The 8,511-nt window shown below is 50.3% G+C and overlaps 1 long non-coding RNA gene across 1 annotated transcript; it reads left to right on the top strand.

Annotated features, from left to right (window-relative positions):
• Positions 1-782: 782 nt before the first annotated feature.
• Positions 783-5,171, top strand: LOC115798824 (uncharacterized). The gene is made up of 3 exons (XR_004021506.1): positions 783-861; positions 2,921-3,017; positions 4,622-5,171. It is a non-coding gene; the product is annotated as an uncharacterized LOC115798824 (long non-coding RNA).
• The last annotated feature ends 3,340 nt before the right edge of the window (positions 5,172-8,511 follow it).

The raw sequence follows: 8,511 nt of genomic DNA, 5'->3' as shown, positions 1-8,511 counted from the left end.
TTTGATAAAGCAGTTCAGTCACACAAACGTCCCCATTTTTGGATCATGGACTTTGTGTGTGTGTGTGTCGAGTGTCCCGTTGTATGGACAGGATTATTCATTTTGATAGAGCGGCCCAAGCATGTAAACACCCGATTTTGGATCATGGGCTTTGTGTGTGTGTGTGTGTGTCGAGTGTCCCGTTGTATGGACTGCTTTATGGCTTAGTGTTTGAGCATGTTTAACTCTAAGGGGGCTCGACACACGGGGAGTGAGCGACGTCACTCCCCGGTGTGTCGAGCCCCTAACAGGAGCATGTCAGCTGTCATTTATGCTTGGTACAAAAACAGTATAGTGTTCACATTATAGTGCATCTTTCTTTGATGTTGGAGCTTACAGTATGCCAGGGGTCTTCAACTCCAGGCCTCGAGAGCTGGTGTCCTGCAGGTTTTAGATGTGTCCCTGATCCAACACACCTGAATCAAATGGCTGAATTACCTCCTCAGTATGCAGTCAAGTTCTCCAGAGTCCTGCTAATGACTTCTATATTTGACTCAGATGTGTTGAAGCAGAGACACATCTAAAACCTGCAGGACACCGGCTCTCGAGGCCTGGAGTTGAAGACCCCTGCAGTATGCTGTCATTTTAGGCTACCTTCACTCACTAGTCACAGAGCATCTTTTACAGAACTGATCGATGAGACTTTAATCATGTGTACGTCTTTACTGGTTTTGGTAGGAGTGTGTCTTCATGTTATCCCTTTGTTGAACTGCAGGTTTCTGCTTCAAATGTGGACATGACATGGCTGATGTCTCAAACGCCACCGACCAGTCACTACTTTCTGTCTCACACTTGATACCACTGCCCTCCACTGCAAATAAGGTACGTGACATTGCAACTACAAAGACAAACAGTTTATGTACTTATATATACTTCGGTCAGATGCCAACAAAACACATTCTTAGTACAGGGCAGTCATTGTCCTCTTCATATTCATAGCAGAGATTCAGACATCTGAACTACAGAAATCATCCATGTGGCAAACGCCTCAGGATACAAAACTAGTACAATTATTACCTGTTCTAGCAGCCACAGTCCTTGGCCTGCTTCTTGAATGTATGAATTCTTCAGTGTTCAAGTTGAATGCTGTTAATTGTAACTTATGGATCATAGTTGATCATTTTGTTTTGTCCTTTGGTTTATGCTGAGGTCACCACCTGATCAGTGGATGTATGAGTGCATGTTGTAACCCAGTGGGTTTCTCGTGCCCACGTAGCAATATCCTGACATGATCTGATATTATAGACTTTTAATTAAATATGGATGGCAACGAGGTCCAATCACACAAACGTCCCCATTTTGGATCATGGACTTTGTGTGTGTGTGTGTCGAGTGTCCCCGGTGTTATGGACAGGGATTATTCATTTTTGATAAAGCAGTTCAGTCACAAGACATCCCCATTTTGGATCATGGACTTTGTGTGTGTGTGTCGAGTGTCCCGGTTGTATGGACAGGATTATCATTTTTGATAAAGCTCAGTTCAGTCACACAGGACGTCCCCATTTTGGAATCATGGACTTGTGTGTGTGTGTGTCGAGTGTCCCGGTTTGTATGGACAGGATTATTCATTTTTGATAAGCAGTTCAGTCACACAGACGTCCCCATTTTGGATCATGGACTTTGTGTGTGTGTGTGTCGAGTGTCCCCGGTTGATGGAACAGGATTATTCATTTTTGATAAAGCAGTTTTCAGTCACACAGAAGTCCCCATTTTGGATCATCAACTTTGTATGTGTGTGTCGAGTTTCCCCGCGTTTTATGGACCGCTTATGGATTAGTGTTTCATAGCATGTTTAACTCTAAGGGGCTCGACACCACGGGGGAGTGACGCGCTCCCACTCCATCATTTCCTATGGAAATTGTGCCAAGCGATTGCCGCCTCATCACACAAGTTCCATAGGAAACTAGAAGCACTCAGAGAGCCACAAACCTCCGCCAAGACCATAGGGTCACTGACGCTGCAATACGTGTATCTGAATACTGTGAAATAATCTTTCATCTTTCCCAGAACAACAATAACCCCTATGCCGCAATAGTGTGTTACCTCGACCAGATCGCGGGCTCCCAACCGTAGTAGGGAGACCTCTGGTTTTCTACTTCGCTTGGCTCGGGCTGGTAACTATCTTGCTCATCCATGTGGGTCAGCTTCAGCAAGGCGGAGAAAATGCAGCAAGTCGAAGGATTTAGCAACAGAACTTTTATTCCTTTTTCCACCGCCACCGAACACACTTTTTCCCTCGTGCTTGTCTACCCGCGCTAGCCCGCATACACACACATACACGAGCAGAGAAAAGTGGGCGGTGTCTCTCAGCCTACAACATACAACCTGTGCCTTGAAATACATTTCCCATAAGGCTACATTCTTAAAGGGGAAGGCTCTGCCTGTATCCCGCAATAGTGAAGAATCTTTAAAAAAATTCCTGGATCCAGATCGTGATCCGGATCACCGCCAAAATTTAATCACTTCTTCCTCTTGTCATTTCCAACCACTCCACAAAATTTCAGCGAAATCCATTCATAACTTTTGGAGTAATCCTGCTGACAAACAGACAGACAAACAAACCAACGCGACCGAAAACATAACCTCCTTGGTGGAGGTAATGAATGGAGATCGAGCGACGTCACTCCCCATGTGTCGAGCCCTAACAGGAGCATGTCAGCTGTCATTTATGCTTGGTACAAAAACAGTATAGTGTTCACATTATAGTGCATCTTTCTTTTGATGTTTGGAGCTTACAGTATGCTGTCATTTTAGGCTACCTTCACTCACTAGTCACAGAGCATCCTTTACAGAACCGATCGATGAGACTTTAATCATGTGTGCGTCTTTACTGGTTTTTGGTAGGAGTGTGTCTTCATGTTATCCCTTTGTTGAACTGCAGGTTTCTGCTTCAAATGTGGACATGACATGGCTGATGTCTCAAGCGCCACCGACCAGTCACTACTTCCTGTCTCACACTTGGTACCACTGCAAATAAGGTACGTGACATTGCAACTACAAAGACAAACAGTTTATGTACTTATGTATACTTCGGTCAGATGCCAACAAAACACATTCTCAGTACAGGGCAGTCATTGTCCTCTTATTCATATTCATAGCAGAGATTCAGACATCTGAACTACAGAAATCATCCATGTGGCAAACGCCTCAGGATACAAAACTAGTACAATTATTACCTGTTCTAGCAGCACAGTCCTTGGCCTGCTTCTGAATGTATGAATTCTTCAGTGTTCAAGTTGAATGCTGTTAATTGTAACTTATGGATCATAGTTGATCATTTGTTTTGTCCTTTGGTTTATGCTGAGGTCACCACCTGATCAGTGGATGTATGAGTGCATGTTGTAACCCAGTGGGTTTCTCGTGCCCACGAAGCAATATCCTGACATGATCTGATATTATAGACTTCTAAATATGGATGACAAAGTGGTCCAATCACACAAACGTCCCCATTTTAGATCATGGACTTTGTGTGTGTGTGTGTCCAGTGTTGAGTGTCCCCAGTTGTATGGACCACTTTATGTATTAGTATTTGTGCTTGGTACAAAAACAGTATAGTGTCTTGCCGTTCACAGACTTTCAGCAACAATTACTTTAATAAGCCTATGTTGGGTGAAGCACAATTTCTCAGCTTTCAGAAAACGTTTGGATGTTTCAGATTGGAGAAACATTCGTGTAATTACCATAATTCAAATTACGCTTGCTCTGACATCTAAGCCGTGATATGATCAGTGTTAACCAGCTGTTCACTGCAATTAAGAGCAGGTAACAGGTTAATTGGCGGTGATCACCTTTGGTTAGAGGGTCAATCTGTTGAACTGATAAAATGAGTTTTTGTGCTGGACTGAATTCTAATACAGCGCCTGTTTTTGTCCATTGTGCACTAATTGGTTGTGTGTGGCTGAGGCTCGGGAAGTAGAGCAGGTCACCTAGGTTGAAGGTTGGTGGTTCAAAATCTGGCTGCTCCGGGCAGCCAGGAAAAGGAATTGCAGCCAGGAATTGAAAGTATAAGTTGCTCTCGCAAGCGTTGGAGTATGAATGTGTGTGAATGTTAGACAATTAAAAAATAAAAGCCCTTAGCTTAGTTACATAGGGAAGTGCTTGTACGAATGGGTGTGAATGGGTAAATGTAAAACGTGTTGTATAAGCGCTTTGAGTGCTCAGAGTAGAAAAGCGCTATATAAGAACTAGTCCATTTACCATTTATATAGTGGGTCACTTGATGCTTTATGTTGTTTTCCTCTTTATCTGCCCTGTGTCCACAAAGCTGCACTAATGCTATGACTGTAAGCACATGCTCAAAGTAAATCTGGCCCTACAGCTGTCATCTCAGGGTGACATACAGTTCATCCACACTTTGGCAATCACCCGCAAAATACTTTCTCTGGATAAATGTTCCTCTTTCTCCCTGAAATAACGTTTCTTTGAGATTACTGTCAATACCATGATATTCCAATACAATAGATCCCATTTTTATTGGCCAATTTTATGGTTACATCTGTAATTCTGTGTTTATTGATAATGGCTTTATCTGCATGTGTTACAGATTTATTATATAAAGCTGCATTTATTTTCTTCTTTACAGAATGAGTAGAAAAGCCCAGACACAAATGGACGTAGGAGAAGTGAATGCGGTTGAGAAACACCTGATGAAGTTCATCAGAACATTCATGGTTCTAGGCAAGAGCGACTGCATGGGTTTTTACAAACGGAAACACTGGCATTAAAGGATCGAACATGGGCGGATGTCAAAAACTATGTCAGAAACAGGATCACTACCCTAAAAAGACAGACAAGCCTCTAAGTAAGGACTTTGCTATCTCTGCTGTCTCCCATGTTCTGTCATGGCAGGCCGCCGTGCAGGCAGGAAGGAGGACCCCAAATAGCAGACTCGGGACAGGTGTAATTCACTCACTCGCTTTATTTACCCCAATCTGACAGACATTAACATGAGCTCTCCCTGGCATACACTTAACGGAGAGGCGTGAAACTAACTAGACTTGACTTGTGCAAACAGACGTACATGCAGGACAGCAGAGAACAACCATCAATGACGCGACAAAGAACAAAGCAAACCCAGGGGCTTAAATACATACAGAAGGCAATGGTGGGTAACAAGAAACAGCTGGGGAACACAGGGCACAGGTGAACAGAATCTACCTAATCAACAAGGGAAGACAACTAGACAGGACACACAGGGAGTACTAAACTATCAAACTAAAACAGGAAGTAAACAAAGACATAATGCAGACTAAGCACAAACCCATAACCAACTGAAGACCCACATGAGAGAAACCAAACATACATAATCATAGATAACCAAACATAACCAAAAGAACACAAAGCACTGGGCCACCGGCCCAGGATCATGACAGTACCCCCCCCTCAAGGGCCGGCTCCCGACGGCCGCAACGAAAACAAAACAAAACCCCAACCAGGGCGGGAGGCGGGGACCAGGACGGAGGGCTCGAGACAAAAAGGCCAAAAGGGCAGCAAAGTCCAAAAAACGAACTAGTACAGAAACAAAAGCGGCAGCACAAGGCTGGAAAAAAAATCCAAAAACAAAACATGAGTGACCAAACACCCCAAAGACACCATTCAGGGGGCCTGCCAAGGAAACCACAAAAGTGGCAACTCAGTCTTGGGGGCCGCCCGCGCCTCCAGCGGCAGCGGCGGCGTGGACGTGGTGTGGCTTGAGGCCGACCGCGCTCCCAGCGGTGGCGGCGGCGAAGACGAAGACATGGACGTGGCGTGGCTTGAGGCCGGCCGCGCTCCCAGCGGCGACGACGAAGAGACGAGACTGGAGGCCGACCGCGCTCCCAGCGGCGGCGGCGACGACGAAGAGACGAGACTGGAGGCCGACCGCGCTCCCAGCGGCGGCGGCGACGACGAAGAGACGAGACTGGAGGCCGACCGCGCTCCCAGCGACGACGAAGAGACGAGACTGGAGGCCGACCGCGCTCCCAGCGGCGGCGGCGACGAGGCAGGACAGGAGGCTCGGACAGAGCGGGACCCTCCAGCACGGGCTCGGACCGAGCGGAACCCCCTGGTGGCTCCGGCGCAGGACCCCCTGGCTCGGAGCGCTCGAACTGAGCGGAGACCCCCATCGGCTCGGACTGAGCGGAACTCCCTGGCTGCATTGCAGGGCGCGCAGCCGTCTCCTCCGACGACTGGGGCTGCTTTGCAGATAGATCGGGTGAGTCAGATGGTGAGGATGAGGGTGACAGGAGAGCTGACTGAGGCTGGGAGGTGGCTGGCGCTACAGCAGACTGAGGCTGGGAGGTGGCTGGCGCTACAGCAGACTGAGGCTGGGAGGTGGCTGGCGCTACAGCAGACTGAGGCTGGGAGGTGGCTGGCGCTACAGCAGACTGAGGCTGGGAGGTGGCTGGCGCTACAGCAGACTGAGGCTGGGAGGTGGCTGGCGCTACAGCAGACTGAGGCTGGGAGGTGGCTGGCGCTACAGCAGACTGAGGCTGGGAGGTGGCTGGCGCTACAGCAGACTGAGGCTGGGAGGTGGCTGGCTCTACAGCAGACTGAGGCTGGGAGGTGGCTGGCTCTACAGCAGACTGAGGCTGGGAGGTGGCTGGCTGAGAGCTAGGGAAATCTGGCTGCGTGGAAACTGACCGAGAGCTAGGGAAATCTGGCTGCGTGGAAACTGACCGAGAGCTAGGGAAATCTGGCTGCGTGGAAACTGACCGAGAGCTAGGGAAATCTGGCTGCGTGGAAACTGACCGAGAGCTAGGGAAATCTGGCTGCGTGGAAACTGACCGAGAGCTAGGGAAATCTGACTGAGATGGCTGGGAGTGAGCTGAGGCTGAGGCTGACTGAGAACCTGCTGCTGCGGTTAACGCTGAAAACCGATGTGAAGGCTTGGACCTGGCTGCCCCCACCCGCGGAACAGGAACGGGTGCAGAGGTCAGCCCGTCCGTGGCTGCCCCCACCCGCGGAACAGGAACGGGTGCAGAGGTCAGCCCGTCCGTGGCTGCCCCCACCCGCGGAACAGGAACGGGTGCAGAGGTCAGCCCGTCCGTGGCTGCCCCCACCCGCGGAACAGGAACGGGTGCAGAGGTCAGCCCGTCCGTGGCTGCCCCCACCCGCGGAACAGGAACGGGTGCAGAGGTCAGCCCGTCCGTGGCTGCCCCCACCCGCGGAACAGGAACGGGTGCAGAGGTCAGCCCGTCCGTGGCTGCCCCCACCCGCGGAACAGGTACGGGTGCAGAGGTCAGCCCGTCCGTGGCTGCCCCCACCCGCGAAACAGGTACGGGTGCAGAGGTCAGCCCGTCCGTGGCTGCCCCCACCCGCGAAACAGGTACGGGTGCAGAGGTCAGCCCGTCCGTGGCTGCCCCCCCCCGCGGAACAGGTACGGGTGCAGAGGACAGCCCGTCCGTGGCTGCCTCCACCCGCGGAACATCTCCTGCATGGAAATGGGTGTCTGCAGTCTTTTCTGTGGCCAAAGTATCAGAAGTAGTTTATGGGTCTTTGAAGGAAAAGGGAGTTCAGTCCAACTCAGTATTCGCTCTACATAACTATGAGTTAATGGTGGTAATGAGTCCGTAAGCCAGGGGTATTCTATTATTTGTCCATGAAGTCTGAGTGCTATGGCTTTCCCCTGCTTGTCACAGGGTTGCCGAAACCACTGAATGCACAATTCCAAAACATGTTTACAGGAGTCCTGCTTAAATCCCTCACTGGGCTGTTTACACAGTGGTTTACAACAATCTGGTTCCATTATTTTCTTTTTGGGGTGCAAAGAAACAGGCATAGACAAAGAGTCACTCACGGACATGATTAATGGTGTATGAAGCGGTGACGGCTGTGTGGAAACCTGAAGCTGTGGTGACTGACTCCGCGGCGATTCTCTCCGACGCTGCCGGGAGCTTGGCCTTCCTCCCTCAGCGGCAGGCAGTGGCGAAGCGGAAGCGCTGGGAGGCCAGGGACCCCTGTGTCCCAGGAACCGGAAAAACGACTCCTCCGGAGTCATTCCGGGCGGCGGCTCCGGCGAAAAGTCTCTTTGCTTCCTCCGGGATCTCGTCCTCCGTGGCTGCGGCGTGGAAAACCGCGGCGTCATACCGCACGGCTCCGGGGACGAATCATGCAGCTGCTGCCAGGGATTCCCCTTCCGCCATGGCTGCGGCGCCCGCTGAGGAGGGGAGGGACCAGTGAGCGGAGTGACAGGTGAGCGAGCGGCAGGAGACAAAAAAATTCCGCCAGTGCGGATAACTCGTGGCTTAGGAGGAGGAGGTGAGTGGCGTCGCCGGGGACCGTTCCAAAAAGCAGGTCCCCCCAGCGCCAGGCGAGTGCCACTGTAGGGGTCGGAGTCTGCGGGGTCCATTCGAGGTCGCGTCATTCTGTCATGGCAGGCCGCCGTGCAGGCAGGAAGGAGGACCCCAAATAGCAGACTCGGGACAGGTGTAATTCACTCACTCGCTTTATTTACCCCAATCTGACAGACATTAACATGAGCTCTCCCTGGCA

The sequence above is a fragment of the Archocentrus centrarchus genome, chromosome 19, assembly GCF_007364275.1.
Source record: "Archocentrus centrarchus isolate MPI-CPG fArcCen1 chromosome 19, fArcCen1, whole genome shotgun sequence".
Classification (NCBI taxonomy): Eukaryota; Metazoa; Chordata; class Actinopteri; order Cichliformes; family Cichlidae; genus Archocentrus; species Archocentrus centrarchus.
The sequence above is the reverse complement of the archived record's forward strand: the minus strand, read 5'-3'. Positions and strand labels throughout refer to the sequence as shown.